The sequence below is a fragment of the Trichomycterus rosablanca genome, chromosome 27 (assembly GCF_030014385.1).
Source record: "Trichomycterus rosablanca isolate fTriRos1 chromosome 27, fTriRos1.hap1, whole genome shotgun sequence".
Lineage (NCBI taxonomy): Eukaryota > Metazoa > Chordata > Actinopteri > Siluriformes > Trichomycteridae > Trichomycterus > Trichomycterus rosablanca.
The window spans coordinates 14,605,749-14,623,466 of record NC_086014.1 but is presented as its reverse complement, the minus strand read 5'-3'; the positions used below and the strand labels follow the sequence as shown (position 1 = coordinate 14,623,466).

At 50.8% G+C, this 17,718-nt stretch overlaps 1 long non-coding RNA gene across 1 annotated transcript in view; it reads left to right on the top strand.

Moving 5' to 3' along the window:
- The first annotated feature begins 17,635 nt into the window (after positions 1-17,635).
- Positions 17,636-17,718, top strand: part of LOC134304376 (uncharacterized) — a 3,215-nt gene continuing 3,132 nt past the window's right edge. Inside the window, exon 1 of the long non-coding RNA XR_010007838.1 lies at positions 17,636-17,660. This is a non-coding gene — a long non-coding RNA (uncharacterized LOC134304376). The remainder of the gene's footprint in view (positions 17,661-17,718) is intronic.

Here is a 17,718-nt window from a genome sequence, read left to right as displayed (position 1 = left end):
GGAGAGCCCATCACGGCTGGCAGCTCCGCCGTGGCCCCGCCGCGCCCTCCCGAGAGCCTTTTTTCGCACTTCATTTAAGAAAAAAGTGTTAAACGTGCCAGCTTGCTCCCGAGCCTCGGCACGATTCCCCTGAGCTGCAGGCTGGCACCGCTCGTGTGCCCGTCAGGAGCGGTTTCCGCCGCTCTAGCTACATAAACGTATGAATCAGACCGCGCCCGGGACTGGTGAACGGTATCTGTCTCTCTATTTCTAGCGCCCAAAAGTGCCTCTAGGTTTGCTGAAGGTTCATCCAGTTTGTAAACCATAAATTTCCCCTGTACCTCTCCGGCGGCCTCCGCCTGCCTCATAACGCCCCCCGCTGGCCGTAGATTTACTGCTGCGGTCCTCCTAGAGGAGAGGCTGAACGATTTTAATATGCTTGTTTTTTTAAATGGAGGTCTGGCAAGTCCACAGGTAGGCGTCCGGATACTTTTGGCACATAGAGTGTATAAAGAATAAATAAATAATAAATAAAATCAGATGCCGCTCTGTGTTCATTCAGACCCGAACATCTTAAACCCATCAGGGCTCCTGAAGGAGGCGGCGCTGGAGGTATTAAGCCGCTCTTGACCTTGATTCGCCGAGCCGTGCGTTGATCATTTCTGCGGTGATCAGGATTAATTACGGGATGATCTGACGGGATTAGAGGAGGCGGTTTTAGGACTAGCGCCCGCACGCTGTGCCCTCTGGAGTTCAGCCGCAAATCCTCCTGCCAGCTGCTTCACAAACAACAGACGCCACTTTCTTTCACCAGCACTGGATTAGGAAAAAGCCACTGATAGTAAACAGTGTAGGTACAGTCGGTGTGTGTGTGTGTGTGTGTGTGTGTGTGTGTGTGACGGACGCTTCCTTGAGCTTTTCCTCACTTGCTGTGTGTTTTATACTTTGTGTTGTTTGCATTGGTGTTTGTTAGAAAACGTTCAAGAAGCTCCTTATTGTATCCTGGTCAGGGTCCCGGTGGGTCTGATTCTTCGGGCGAAAGGCAGGATGCACCCCGGACAGGTTGCCAGTTCATGACAAAGCACTCACACACACACATTTAGTAAAGTGTTTAGTGGCTCTAATTAGCCGGAATGCATTTGTTTGTATTGTCCACAACTCCACACAGAAAGGACTCGGACCCAGGACTCCCGTCAGTTGTTTCATCTGTGCAGTATCAGATCGTTCATGTTTCATTTCATTGTATGGCCAGACAGGCCAGTCTAGCACCTGCATGGTTTTACTAGCGCGCCAGGTTGCCATAACTTGCTGAAACGAGCAGGGACGTCGTGTATAGATGAAAGCGCATGTGGCTCCTAAATTCGTTTACCAGGTGGTGGTACGTGGCACAAGCCAGCTTGTAAATAATCCCAGACGCCCTATGAACCCAGAGCATCTCCCCGTGTTAGCACACCCATCCAGGACTTAGCCGGAAAAAAAACGAACCCGCAGATCAAAGCGTCCGGCGGGCGTTTACTCTCCGGCGGGTTCCTCTGAGCGAGCGAGACTCCTCTTCCACTTCAAAGCCGTCTGAGGCCTGGAAAGGTCAGTCTGGGTTTTGACGTGGATCCGCGGAGGTGAATGAGAATCGAGCCGCCCGGGCGCAGCGGCTTCAGAAGTCAGAGCGGCACGGTTAGCCTGGCATCAACCCTCACGCGCGCACACGCCGCGCTAACGAAGGAGAAACAGAAGAAAATTCAATAACGCCCCCGAGAGAGCGGATTACCTGTGAGAGTCCGGGGCGAGAGGAATGCCCGTCTCTCGGCGCCGCATCCAACCTCCGCTTTGAAGCGCTGGCAGCCGGTTAGCATTAAATACGCAGGACGGGACATCGTCTCTAGCGTTGTTAGCATGTAGCGCTGCGCTGTTCCCCCGGGGTCCTGTCGTTTAGCCGATCTGACCAGCAGTTTCATTACTGGTCCCTATATGCACTGGTGCTGAGCTGCACTGCACTCGTCAAAGTGCAGGTGATGAGATGCATACGGCTGCTGCCCACGTGTCGGAGGGGGCGTGGGTTAGCTTCGTTCTCCTCGATCAGAGCGGGGATCGGCATTAGTGGAGAGGAAGCAAAAGGGAGAAAATGCATAAATAAAATATAAAATAAATAAATAAATGAGATGAAGTTGAGCAGATAAAAGATGAAATATCTCAGGTTCATCCTGTCTGACATGAAATAAAAGTCAAAGTCAATGTAAAAAACTCTTATTAATTATCATTTACATTTTCCATCCTGTCCCAACTTTCTCTGATTGGGTTTGTAAAAAAACAGGCGTTTTGTGAGTCTGCTCAGAATTTATGTGAAATATAAACCTTATTTCACTGAGCTATCGAGTCCGGAGGTGTCGGCGGACGAGCGGCGTTCGGTGTTCGTACTGTAGGAACTAACGGCGTTCACGGCTCTGATTGAGTGAACCGCGCGGCAGCAGAAGAAAAAAGCCTTGATTTCCAATAAAAGCAGATTTATGCTCATTCAGAGACAAACTGAAAGCCATTACCCGCCGCATTAAAAGCCTCTTTAGCCGCCAACTAATATTCTCTCCCGTCTATAATTAATCTCATCATTTATTCTTCTCCCCGAGTCGTTTCCGGGACGTGAACTATGAATCTAATTCTGTCTCCTTATTGCCGAGCCTCTGTATCGCTGCGTGTATACCGACTTCATCATCGTGAACGTCTTTGTTAACGCCGGCTGCCGGGACCGAGGCCGCGACGGCTGACGAGACGAAACGGAACGAGAGCGAGCGACCGAGAGAGAGAGAGAGAGAGAAAAACAATATAGGAAATGCGAGTTATTAAATTGGATATTGCGGTGATGCATAATCTCAAACCGCCTGCTCGGAGCCTCCCAGAATGCCTTTGTTTAGCCGGCGAGCTGTCGCACCCCCAGTAATTGAAAAACCAATTCAGATTTCTCATGAGCGCGGGTGCTTGGGAAAAAAAGAGGCTGGATGGATGGATGGATAGATGAAGAGGATGGGAGCATTAATCTTTATAAGGTTATTATTTTTTCATCCCGATGAACTATTCTCCTCTGCATAATATGATAGCAGTTAGCAGGCTAATAAAGTCAGCGCGAGAGAGAGAGAGGGCGGCGGGATGGCTGAGGAAGGGGGGGTGAGAATGAGAGAGAGAGAGAGAGAGAGAGAGAGAGATGGAGTAGGACTTTCTCATTCACTCCGAGCTCTCAAACTTCTCACGGTTCTTGTTGCGGAACTAAACTGACGTCTTTACTATATAAGAGCAAAGCGATGTGGCGCTAACCAATAGGAATTGAGAGCTGTGAAATGCTACGCTCTGATGTTTGTGACAGCGAGTTGTACCTCTTTGCATCAGTAACAGTCTCCGCTCCTCTGACGAGGCTTCCCTCAACATTTCAGAACGTTTCTTAAAAATGCAGTTTCGAGCAGATATGTACAACTTGTGTACGTTTAGGTAAAGCTAAAAGACCAGATTATCAGTCAGCATTCTAATTCGTTCCCAAGCTGCCCAGTGAGGTTGGTGGCGGGGCGTTGTGCAGGCCACTGGTGTTCCTCCGGACCAAACTGGTTAAAACGTGTAGTGTATGAACACAGTGACGGCTAGGTCTAAAGGCAGTACACCAAAGGCGCGCGGTGGCTGTGCTATCACCCGGCTGGGCGCCTAGATAGACATGATCGGCTGTGTCCCTGTAGGGGGAGGGACGATGGGTGTAAGTGTGGCCTCTGCTGACTAAATTGAATTCAATCTTTTAATAATAATATGCACTGTAGATGGTAAAATCCCCAAATTCCTTGCAAGCAACCCACTCGGCCCACCTCTGCTCTTTTGTTTCTGCTCCTCTTGTACCAAATCGTGACTGCAAGGTGTCCAGGTGTTTTGACAGTTCCACTAGCATCCAAAAAGTTTTAAATTGCCCCTGTCCCAACTTTTTTGGAATGTGTTGCATGCAGCCAGTTGGAATCTTGTACCTGTTAGCAAAAATCAGTAAAGTCCGAACTTTTTTTGACCACTTTAATAATGTTCTTCATCTAGCTCAACCCAGACCCACTAAGGCGAGGTAACACGTGCTTTCCAAGCCACTTCAGGCAGAAAATCTCGGTATAAAGGTGGACGATGCGTCCACAATGCCTGGTTCTGTAGTTCAAGTGCCGTCCGTTTATTTTAGGTCTGTGCGTTTAAAATGAACGACTGGACAGAAGTTTGACCTCATGGAAGTCCAGCCATCAATCACTTGACAGGCTGAGAGTCTGGCGGTAAGACGAGAATGCGCCGGTGCTTTTGCGTCAGGGTGTCCATTTCCTGATGAAAACTCCAGACGTGAAGGTCCACGCCCCTCTGGTGGCACGACGGTCACAGGACGCCCAGGTTTTGGCCCAGAGGCAGGGCGACGCGCACCGCCCATCCGTCTCTCCTCGTCCGGTCGGCGGGATGAATGGGAGCGCTGACTGTCTGATCGATGGCTTTTCTACATCCGAGCTCAACAAAAGCCGGGGCGATAGACATGAAAGGCGGCTAGTCTTTCTTTTCACAGTTCAGACCGTCAGTCATACCTACGGTACAGGACCAAAAATATGTAGACGGCCACGCCCAGTTTCAGCCACGCCCTTTCCTGTTATTTTTAAATGATGATAGAATTCACTACAGTGACTCGCAGACTTCGAGGGTGTAGAAATATGTACTTAAGGCGCTGAAGAGGCTCGGCTATCAGTCGGTCGGGCGCCTACACAGACGCACGATCGGCTGTGTGCCTGTAGAGGGAGGGGTGGCAGCTGTAACGGGGTTCCACACATTCTATCATTCTATGTAGTGAGGGAGGTGTCCACACACTGTGCTGCCTTTGCTGACTGAATCGAATCTTTCAATAATGTTACAACGGTAGGTGGTAAATGTACTGTATTTATATATATGCAACCGCGCTACGAGAAATGCGGCTCTTTTTGTTGATGCTCCTATTGTTCCAAAAAATTTAAATAAATGCGAACCTCCTTTTTAAATTCCCAGTTGTAATTTTGGAAGATAGTTTGTGGCGTATAAAGCTAAAAAAAGAACTTAATGAATGAATTAATAAAGAAAATAAAACAATATTTTTAACCGCAGACTGCCGTGGACCACAGAGGTGAAAAGTAGACAAAAAAATTCACATCTTTTGTTTGTTTGCCGTATTTAACCGAACGGCAGACGTGGCGTGGAGAGTCTCGCGTGTTACAAATCCCCACAGACACCCGGGCGCATTCAAAGGCATGCAAATGACAGCGGCGTGCGCTGCTTCACGGGGGGTGTGGGGGGGGGGGGGGGGGTGTAGGGGTTCCTCCTGGAACGCTTTAATTACCCCCAAACCAAAATAACTCGTGTCTTGTTTACCACGCGGGACACGGACAAAAGTATCGGGACGCCCCTTTTAATTACTGAATCCATGCGTTTCAGCCACAGCAACTGGTAACAGGTGTAATAAATCAATCATATAAGGGAAATGATAGGGTTCTAACAGTTTAGGGAAGGACCTTTCCTGTTCCAGCGTGGAACTCCAGTGTCCTGCACAGAGCTCTGGTCTCAGCCCAACTCAACAGCTCTGGGATGAACCGGAACACCGACTGATCAGTCAGCGCCCAGCTATTATTTTAGGTCTGTGCGTTTAAACTGAACGACTGGACAGAAGTTTGACCTCATGGAAGTCCAGCCATCAATCACGTGACAGGCTTTCATGCACTCAGAGAACGAACTCGTCTGGCTGTAAGATGAGAATGCGCCGGTGCTTCTGCGTCAGGGTGTCCGTTTCCTGACGAAAACTCCAGACGTGAAGGTCCTCGCTGCTTTGGTGGCACGGAGGTGATGGGAAACTCAACAGCTCTGGAATGAATCGGAACACTGACTGATCAATCAGCGGCCAGCCAGGCTTCTCAGAAGGTCACGCAGAGGTCTAAATACTTTTGGCCATATAAGGGGTTCTGTTATCCAGGCAAAATGAATGTGCATTGATGGGAAACATGAAGGTGTGGCTCACAGTCGGCATTCTACTTCATCGCAAATGTGTAGTCGGGGAAGCGTCCTTCCCCTGACTGTCGCTAGAACGTCGTACACGTATAAATTCTTTAACGTAATTGATCTTATACACCTGTTAACGACGGGCGTGGCTGAAAGACCCAAAGCGAATATTTAAAAATGCTTTTCTAAACACGTAATCCATTCGAGCGCTTTAATCACCCCCGGATGTGAGAGGGGCCCGAGCGGGGACGTATCCGCCGCCGTAAAAACAAGGATCCGCTTCAGTGCTTCTTAAAAAACATGCACCAGATGAAGGGGTGGGGGGGGGGTAAAGAAGGAGAATAAACGTGTCGGGCGAGACGACGCCTTTGAAAAGAATCAATTACAGTAAAAGCATCGGGATCAGTCGTGCATGTAATGCAGCTCATATCGGGACAGTTCAGCCGCCGCCGCCGTCGTCTCAGCCATCAACCTGGGCGATCTGCTATACACGACACCCCCCCCCCTTCCCCCCCCATCACGAAAGAGCCGTATTCTAAACTAATATCAGCACATTAAAAGCCGAGGAACCCTTTCAGGAACACATTAAGATGAAGTGCTGAAGGACGCCGATATCGAGTAACAAGAGAGAACCTGATTCCTCATTTACACCTGAGAAACACAGAGAGACGGACACAGGGCGAGACGGGCGGGGAGTAACACGGATTCTATCGAAGGTAGAGAACAGGGAACGTGTGGTGGAGAACGGAACCGTGTGGTGGAGAACGGAACGTGTGGTGGAGAACAGGGAACGCCGGTGTGAAGTCCAAATAATCAAACGAAGCCAGTTTGTGAAACCGAACAAATCAAGTCAGACGCCGAGTAACACAAACTCATTTGTAAAAAGCATTTGTAAGGTCATGCATTAATGGTAAACATGAAGGCCTGGATCACAGTCAGCATTCTGCTTCATCCCAAACGTGTACAGATGTATAACCGAGCGCTGTGCTGCCGGGCGTTTCAAAAGTATGTAGCCAGCAGGACAAAAAAATCCCATCCAGTGATTACTTATAAGGGGACAGAAGTTTCTCCCCATTCACCGCTAGAACAGTCTCGACTCATCTGGGAAGGCTTTCTGGGTTTCAGGAGATCACAAGGGCGAAACCAAAGTACGCGAGCGAGCCGTGCTCCCGTGTCGCCACACGTTTCTACACCAGGGGTTCCGAACCTTGGACTCGTGGGCTGTTTGCGGCTTCGCGGTTTTCAGTAGTGAGGTGGTACAGCCTTGCTTGCGGTCGCTGTGTTTGAGATGTTTGGCATGGCGTCGCCGTGAGTGCAGCCCAGCGCCAGGGTCCTGAGAACCTGGGTTCAAACCCAAGTGTTACCAAAATCAGAAACCATGTGGTGCCGCACAGCTTCAGGTTTCCTGGACGGATTCATTACATTTATTTATTTGTTTGTTTGTTCATTTTTGGTCATTTTGGTACTGTGATGACTGACAACAGTAGGGTTTGAAGTTTAGGGGTTTTGAGCAGACAGGAACCGAGGAGATCCTCAAGGAGATCCTAGAAAATGAACCTAGTCCAGGATCTTTCCATGTCGCCCCGAGCGGACGGGTCGTGTTTATTTAGCGTGGAATGACACCTTGGACAGGGATCACTCTCGAAACCTCGTCACTCGGGATCTTTCTGAAAGCTTTGCTGTGTGTTCACGAGCTGTAGACACGCCGTAAACCCTCCAGGTCCTTCTCCAGGTCCACCGACGACACGTGCCGTTATTTTTCACCTCCCGCCGAGGGACACGGGCTACACGTGTAGGACACGTTAAATACAGACCGAACGGCGTCTTCAGAAAAGGACCGCTGTAACGGTGCCGCGACGGATTTCAAATCACCTGCTCATTTATAACGTCCACGCCGACAAACAATCGACTCTGGAGGATTGATGACCATAAAAGGAAGGCGCGCGGGAGGGCGAACAGGCGTCCGTGTAGCGCGGCGGTCCGCGTGTTCCGAGCGACAGGCGTGATTGATCTGACGCGGCCCACCAGATTTATCTTGCAAATGGAATAATTAGCGGCGCGGTCGAGAAGGCGGCCTGTTACTCGGCTGATAGCGCGGTGGAGAGAGAGGGCGAGGCGGCGGAGGAACGGGCCCCGGAGGATCCCGCGCTAAAAATCTACGGGAACCGCCGGCGAACAGACTGTCGCGGTCAAGGGTACGAGGCGCTCATTCATCTTGGAGAGTGTGTGTGTGTGTGTGTGTGTGTGGTACGTTGTGTCTTCCTCTGAAAAGCAGACGTGTCCTCGCAAGGTGACCTAACGAAAGCAGGGACTAATTATTTATCAGGGGACGGAAGTTGCGCCCCCATTTGATGCTAGAACAGGCACGACTCGTCTCGCTACTGAAATCTTGTGCCAAAGTACACAAACAATCTGTGTCGCCAAGCATTCCTACACCAAGAGTTGAAGAACAAAATCATCACTATAGGGGTGCTCAGTTGGTCCAGTGTACCGCCTACACCAAGAGGACAGCACAGGCCTGAACCCTCGATCCGTGCAGGACCCCTTCAAGAAAAATTCCTACACCACGACTTCCGAACCTTGTGACCCTTGTGGTTGGCGACACCTGATCAGGTCAACATTCTCCAGTAGTGAGGTGGTACAGCCAGGGTCCTGGGGATTTGAGATGTTTGGCATGGTGTCCCCGTGAGTGCAGCCCAGCACCAGGGTCCTAAGAACCCGGGTTCAAACCCTCCGCCCGTTCAGCACTGGTCAGGATGCCTCTGGTTACCCCGGGGCTTTTCTCACCTCGCAAAAACATACAGAATGTAAAGCGGTACAGTTCCTGTCTGTCTGAAGTGCATTTCTTTGAAGAAGGGGTTTCCATCAGCGCCCGTCACCCCCGGATTGAACCGGGCAGGCGCGCCCACCCCCCTCCGAGCATTATTCATGACTGAGAGAGCACCGTAAGGAAAATATCAACAGCACTTCCGCACCACAGCGTTTCAGCTCGACTGCTCTCCTCAGGTCGGCCGGCGGGTGGGGGGTGTCGAGGGGTGTCGAGGGGTTTTGGGGGGTGTTTGGGGGAGGGGCGGTTCTGATAATGCTTTGTTTATTCCACTACGAGAGAAAAATCTCGGGCGTCGGAGGACGGAACGCGTTACGCACCGATCCGTCATTCAGCCGTCAATCCGATCTGAACGTTTCACACTCCGCCGACCCTCTCCCGGACTCGCCTCCTGACAGTCGGATCGTTTTCCTTCTTTCCGTCTCCCACACACACACACAAACTCACACACACACACACACACACACGTTAGGAACTGTACCAAAAATCGATCGAAAAAAAATAAAAAGTAAAAAATAACAAATACAGAATAAATCGCCCATTTTGGTGGTGTAGAGCATTTCTGTTCGTCCAGAGGCTGAAGAACAATCAACGGGATGCAAAAGTGTCATGCTGTGACTCTTACACCAAGAGAACAGCACAGGCCTGAACGCTCGACCCCCGTAACGATCCGAGCAGGACTCGAGTCCACTGGCGTCTTTGAGAAAAGTGTCATGGAAATTCCATCGACTGATCAGTATAATAGAACCGTTTCGGCTTAGAGCGGTCGGTGGAGGCGCCGGCAGCCTGGACGGGTGTGGTCGTGTCCCAGTGAGGGAAGGTTGTATGGTGAATCTGGAGAGACTGGTGGAAGAGTACAAAGAGTACAGCGTGTCCATCTATACATGATGGAGCTCTGTAAGTTGGAGGAGTGGCACGCTAGATATTAAATATTAAACAGGGGAATTAGATATGTCCAAGTTTGGTGGGAAACAGGCCAAGTCTGTCTACGTCCTGATAGGATAGAATCGTTTTTTGATTGAATTTTTGCTGCTGGCTTATTTTCTTACGTTTTTTAATATGAGTCTGAGAGCGAGCCTGTGTGCTGCACCTGCCTGGGGACGATATGCGGTCCGTGGATAATGGAGTCGTGTTATAGTGTGCTGTATCTCCTTAGCGGTCGCTAGTCGCGGTGTCTGTTCGGGTTCATAAAATCAGAAACCCACACGCTTGTGTCCAGAAATCCCAGCAGCCATTGGAAAAGTTAGAAAATGCGTCAACCCGACGGGACCGGCGTGGTACTTCCCTCAGTAACGTTTACCCACTTCTCGCGCCGACACCTACAGATTAGCGGCACGGCCGAGCTGCCAGGCTCGATTTGGATCTCTCGCGGGTCGCGTTTCCCTCGGCACCGGGCGCCCGGCGGGACACGCGTGCGAAGCCAGCTCAGGAAATCGGCCCCCGGCCCGGCAAAACTCCCCAATTTCCCCCCCGCGTGCCTTCCGTGTCAGAGAAGCACGCGATAGGCACGCTCCGTCCGGCCGCCATGTGCTACCGATTAGGGGGTTTCATCGGGAACATTCGCACCAAGTCTGGATCACGGTGACGCGGCGGGTATTAAAACGCGTTCGATATAGAGACGAGAAACTCGACCCTGCTACATGTGCTACACGTCTACCTGATGGAACGGCGGGTTGGTGCTTCGGGTCGGGGTCACCGGTCACTCATACCGAAGCTTTGGCGAGTGAACCGGCTTATCTAAGTTGCCCCGAGCGTTCATTGCCACCTTATGTCCAGTGTTCCTGGGGCAGGTATGATACAGGTTCAATCCTTTTGTCCACGGACACATGCAGGAGGTGGATTGGCAGCTTTTGTGATGCCCTGTGATGGCCCACTACCCTGTTTGGTAGAGAAAAGGCTCTATGTACATAGCCTTAGTGAGAGTTAGCGTGAGAACCAAACGCTAGCGTGTTTCCGCTCAGCTTCGACTCTGTCGCTGCCGTCCAGGGGCCCGGAGCCTGACGGGTGGAATGAAAGTAGGAAGGAAAGTAGAGCTTCAAAGAAAAGCCCGAGAGAACCCCCCGCCCCCGTCCTTTCCTCCTAGTCCACTTCCGACACTCGGACGCTTGTCAGTTAGCCGCCTGACGGCCGGCGTCTCGACTAGGGCGCACGGAAACGTGCGAGCAGCACAAACGCGCCCACTGTTCGGCCTCCGGGAGCTTTAATGGGGACCGACGCGCCGTGAGGACCGGGGGGGGGGGGCGCCAGCATCCTGAAATCGATGAGCGGAGGAACGTTTGTTCTTTGTGCGGCTTAGCTCGCGGTTTCAGAGGTAAATACACGCGTGTAGAACGTGGCCGTGTTCTTTCTGAACAGGACTGCTGGGAATATGGACCGGACGGGAAATATCTTTCAATAATATCAAATAATTAAATACTCGTATATGAACAAAAGTATTAGGACGCCCTTCTAATCCTTCTAATTAATTGAGGTTCAGCCTCGACATTCTCTAACAGGTGTAAAAAAATCAATCATATAGAGGAAATTATATGTATCCAGCTTTGCAGAAACAGTTTAAGGAAGGTCCTTTCATGTACCCAGTGTCCTGCACAGAGCCCTGACCTCAGCAGCTCTGGAATGAACCGGAACACCGACTGATTGATCAAATTCCCTCACACAGACCTACAAAGTCTCGTGAGAGGCTGGAAAGATCACACAGCAGTCGCTCTATTTTATCGGCATCTATTTCTGAGCTCATGGTCGGGCGTCCGAATACTTTTGGCCGTGTAGCGCGTGTGTTGTCGCTACCAAATGTAGTATAAGTGATTCAATACAATAAAAACAAATCATACAAGTGATCTTTTGACTGAACGGGCACAAATTCCCTCACACAGACGTACTTCATAGTCTTTAATACTATGTGTTTTATAAGTGGGATGTCTGATAAGCTTAGGGTCAGGCGTCCAAATACTTTTGGCCGTGTAGCGCGTGTGTTATACTAAAACGTGACCCCATTCCAAAACCATCAGAGCCTCCTTTTTGGCTGTAAGAGCCCCCACTCCTCTGAGAAGGAGTGTCTGTGTGGGAATTTGTACCCATCTGGTCTTGCGAGTACTTCTGACGTCCACAACAGACCTACCGGTCTCCGTGTTCATGGGGCTCGTTTCGTGATGGAACAGGAACCTCCCCAAAATATCGACACCCTTGTGTAAGTGGCTACGGGTGCGACTGAATGTGTTCAGACTTTAGGAATTCAGACAGTGGATCAGTATATTATCACGTGGAGTCTGGTTGCCACCTTCAGGACCGTGCAGGACAGAAGTGGTTGGACAGGCTGTCCGAATATTAATATAATGACCGTGGTGGGTGTGGGGTGACACACACACACACACACACGCACACACACACATCTTCATTCATAATCCAGAGCATATATCATCACTGAGATAACGTCGAGGATGAATTACAGCGTGAGCGGGAGTCGTGCGGGCACTGACCCAGGAGCAGCCGGGCGAGGGCGGAGGAATCCGTTTTCATATAGGGAGTGGACGACGAAAAACCGGATACCCCCGTCGAGCAGCCGAGGGCGACGGTGCCAAGGAAGAACTCAAATTACTTTGAGAGGAACCAGACTCAGCAGGGACCCCCATGGTCCTTGGGTGGACGTTGCAGGTAAAGGTGAGGGATCTATGTAGATCCGATCAGCATCGAGACCCCGAGTGGCCAGACCGTTACGGCCGGAAGGTTGAGACGAAGAATCGAGGGGTGTCGCAGGCTGGTACCCACCTCAGCACTCTGCCAACAGGTTGCCAGGAGGGCAATAATCGTTCGTCAGGCTGGTACGGACCAACGGAAGATCTACTGTGGGTCACTGTAATCCTAGTGATGTGTGAATGTGACATTCAACCCCTTTGCCCTTAAAGTGCATGTGCTATCTCCCGTCCACCGTCAAAACCACCTACAGCGCCCACGTTGGCATCGGATACCACGGGACTCCTTCTGGTTCATGTGTCCTGGCAGGACAGAGCTGTTTTGACAACGATATTTTGTTGTGGGTCCAATCAATCGGGCAGGAAACGTCCTGGACGTGTTGCCAGTCCAATTGTCTTTGGACACAGGGAGAACATGCAAATTCTACACAGACAGGACCCTGGTCGAACTGCACCACCGTGCCACCTTGTTTTGACCAAATCTTCTGGTCTATCGATGTCGGGCAGGATAAATGGTGGCCCTTAGGTTTCCTCTCGAACCCCCAATACCTCAATCTCACACACACACACACACACACACACACAGGGCAAGCCTTATCCCTCTATTCAACGGAATGGAGCTCTTAAATGATTTAGCACAGCGATCTGGAGACATGCAGAGCAATTTCATACGCCACTGATATTCACAACGCAGCACATATGGGATTTCACACACACACACACACACACACACCCAGTGAATCACAAAAGACGGGGTATAACACCGTCCCAAATATATGACAGAAATATGAAAATAATGCCGGGGATTAGGCGCCGATACTCCTCCCCGTATAAAAACACACCGCGCCCGGCTCCTGATTGGACGGACAGATTAATCTCGTCGCCTCTTAACACGTACAGATGGTCAGACAGGAGAAATTAGAAAAATATGAAACAGGAACGCGTCGGTCTGCTGTGATATGAGACGCGATTCGTCTGCCGGGGAGATTACGCCCTGATGTATTGCTGCACTTAGCGAGGAGACAAAGTTAATTTCCGTAAAGGCCAAACGTTGCCGGCAGGAACGGCGTAATATTCTACAGATTAAACCGGAGCCGTCGCTCCCGCTGGCACGTTGACGCCGGCTCTTTAAGCTCGATATTTCACCGTACGCCGTCGGATCCGCTCGCGCCCGCCTGACAGCTCGGGCCGCGTATACGTTCTGAGAAAGAGCACGTGGTAGCTCGGCGGTTAAGATGAAGGGCTAATAGGCCGCTCAGGTGGCGCAGCGGTAAAACGCACGCTAGCACACCAGAGCTGGGATGTGGAACACATCGTGACGGGTCTCGGCCCTGCCTGCTTGCTAGGTTGAACAGCCACATGAACGACGATTGGCCTGTCGTTCATATAGGGGTGGGGAATTAATCCGGATAGGGTCTCTCTCATAACTGATGCAACTACCACCTCTGCTGGCTGATTGATGGAAAGGGTGCTCTCAGGGTGTGTCTCTCCGTACACAGTGCTGTTCCGCATTTGCACCGTCAAGTGTAGGTGATGAGATGCGTACGGCTGCTGCCCACGTGTCGGAGGGGGCGTGGGTTAGCTTCGTTCTCCTCGATCGGAGCGGGGATCGGCATTGGTGGAGAGGAAGCGTGATGCAGTCGGGCAATTGGACGCGCTAAAGTCGGGAGAAAAAAGGAGAAAATGCATAAACAAAATATATATATATAAATGAAGGGCTAGTGATTGAAAGGTCGCTGGTCGAAGCCCCACATCTGCCGGGTCGCCACTGTTGGGCCGCCACTGTCGTCGCCTTTAACCCTCAATCGCTCGCACTGTATAGGGTCACAATCGTAAGTCGCTGTTAAATGTACAAATGTAAAACGTGCATGACGCCACGTGTCCGTCCGTCTCCGCCCGGGACCGTGATGGACCCTCGATTTCTCATCGGCTAGCATATTTAAAGGAAAGTGTTGCCGATACCGGAATACTTCAGGGTGTGTGAACGTTGACGTGTTTCGCTGTTTATCTGTTTGTTTCTTCTAGCTCCGTTTGGATCAGATTCTCGGCGAGGCGAGAGGCTGTAACGGCGGGACCACGGGGTGCATTCCGGTACCACTCGGTGACCCACCCGAAATAAATGGCCTGGAGTCTCTACGAGGTAGTCTCTCGAGGTAAGTCCCGTCTACGACGCTAACTCGTTGTTATTTAGTCTATTACTGACCCCGACGTTGTGATGCAACACCGAACCTCGACGACGTGTTCGGCCCTGTTATCAAAGGGACAGAGCATCGATCCGTCAAACCTTATTTATATGTTTAATTTCATGTGTCGGACGACGTTTCTAACACCACAGCACCACAGTTCTGATTTGGGATCAAATTTGGAATAATTAGGATAAAAGTTCGATTGCGGTCCAGGTCAGGGCTATGCGCAGGCTACTGGTGTTGTTTATCTTTGATGCTGAAATGAAAAAGGACCTTCCCCAGACTGTTGACACTCATTCAGAAGCCATAAGACAGAATCTGTGTTGGAACCATGTTGGCAGTGGGTGTGGCCGAGCGTCCATTTACTTGTGGCATGTAGTGGACGGGTGGATGGCGGGATCCGTGATCCGTATCGGTGTCTCGTTCATCGGCTCTTCTGGCAGATCCCAGAGTCGAACCCTGGCAAACTCTGTACCAAAATAATCGGACGAAGATGTTTCCGACACCTCTGCTCCTATAACACACGGTCGGTACCTGAACAGTGGGGTCCGTATCCGTGCTCGACCCCCCACGGGAGTCCCCTTTCCTGTCGAAGGTCTCTGTCAATATCCTGAACGAAGGGTGGCGAGAGGGAGGCGTGAGGAGAAAGACGGAGAAGTGAGGCCACGTGTACCAGACCGATATTCGTTCGACAGAGACCCAGTTTCTTCAGAACTCGCGGGTCGTGGCCGTCTAAGCCGAGACGCTTTGTTTTATCTCGGGTCCTCTGAACTGGCGTGCGCCCCCCCGTCCATAATATTTTGACTTCATTCTCCAAAATCAAAATAGGTAGGGGAACGGTGGACACTGCTCCTTATCGGGCGGAGCCCGCCGGAGTGACGGATCCTTCCGAAGAGCTGTAGCGCGTATTTATTTGACATGGGCAAGGATGGGATCGCCCGTACGACTCCTTCTCTCTGTGCCCGAACCCGCTCGTGTCTGCAGAGCGCCCGGACAGACCGGTAGCACGGTTTCTTCCGGAACGGTTCGCTGCCGAGATGTTCTGCTCCGGTCGCTCCCGAGTCGATCGATCAGATTGAGCTTTTCAGGTTTATTGTGGCCCTTCAGAATCTGCAGTTTCGTATTCAGCGAAGCCCAAAAGTGCAGCTTTGATCAAAGTAAAGAGAAAAGAGTGAACACGGGAGGCGTTAAAAGACGAGCCCGGGTCGTCGAACCCTGCGTGCGACGGAGCGTCGTCGTCCTAACCAGATGCAGAGGGCGTTTGGAGGAAAGGAAGTGTCGGAGCTTTATTGGATCACGCTCCCCTCAGATCTGCGCGGCCGAGCTCAGATCGGTATCGACAGGAGAGGAAATTCGTCGGGGTGAGGAATCTGTGACGGGGTCCCCCTCTCCTAACGGCCTCGTATCGACACCCCCGTGTTCTCCTGAGCCGGGATTATCAGGGGCGACGGGATCCGGTGGAAACACGGGGACACGTGGAGATTTAGGGTGAAATATTTTCTGTAAAAGGTCAGAAGACAGATCGGCCACAGATGTCCACGCCGTGTCTGATGTGGAGAGGCGCACGTCACGCTCGGCTAAGCTCGGCTTAAGGGTCCGTCGATGTACGCGGTGCGTGATAGCCCGAGCGATAATTGAAGGAAGACGGCACGGAGAGCACGGCGTCCGTCCTTCTACGGGCTACGAGGTAGCGATGCACCCTGGGTAGATCGCAGGGTCCTTCACGCACCGGCTTACACGTTTAAATTAAGACGAAGACGTCGACACCAGGCCAAATGATCTCTTTGCATTTCTTAGTTCCGTGGCACCACACCGACGATAAATAATGCCAATAATACTGACAATAAACGCAAATCTAAACCCGATGGAGAAACTATATTAGAGTCGTGATTTCAAGTGAAATTCCGGGGAGCACCTCTCGCTCTCGCTTCCACAGCAAACGTCACGATATCGGCGGAGAAAAACTCATCTGTTCTGGCAGGCCGTGCTCACCTGGGTGAACATCTCACGATAACCAAAAGCAATTCAGAACAACACACACACACACACACACACACACGGTTCAGAAAGCCGTATATCCATATATGAATCGAGTTTTTAAAAAAAACCTCGAATAAACAGATTTATTCATAAGAGACCGCGGGCCGACACCAGCTCTCATCTGCTTTGCTGAATCCATCCTGAACAGGGTCCCTCGGTACGAGGAGCCTCCAGCGCTCCCCGTCCAACACAGACGCTTCCAACACAGACGGAAATCTCTCCCGAGCTAATCTAGGTGTCGGTTACGGTCCGATCGTCGTACTCTCGGCCGTGCCGTCACCGCATACGTTTAATATTTGTATGATAACGGACACTAAACATCTTCTCTTGTGCAGACAACAGGCCTAACCTTTGAGATCTGCCAAGAAATTAGAGTTTTGTTCAAGTGTGGGGTTGTAATTACATTAAAGCTTCGTGAACTCTCTTTCTTCCCACAGAAGGCTGCAGATCTGTACAAGACGAAGGCACGGCGAAGAGACGGTGGCACTCCGGAGGCCGGACGAGGACGGGCGGAAGCGGATTTCGGAGTTTGGTAATCTTAATGAAAAAGTCGAATAGGTTTAGTCAACGCCGCCGTTTATCGACACCCGCTGTCCCAAACTTAGATATGTTCTGTAAAACTCGCCCGTCGAAAGGTCAGAAACAGAAAACTGTCACATAGCCGTGACGAGATGAATTGTCTTTTATAACTGAATTTGATATTTTAAGGTAAAAGATGTGTGCCCGGTTGTAAGATAATAAAAATATTTCTCTTAAATGAATCGTGTAGAACCAAAAGCAGAGAATAAATCGCAGCCAGACCAAAAACATTAAGCATTAAACGGAGGCAGCAGAGCAGAACCGGAGTGCGGTGCAGTACATTTTATTACAGACGGTGTAGTTCTGAGATCCCACCACCAGATGTCGCCAGAAACACCGGCCGCGGCGTCAGTGCTAGAGGTAATAATAATAACTGGAGTTCTGCTGCTGTGGTATAGTTTACTATGACCTTTTATTT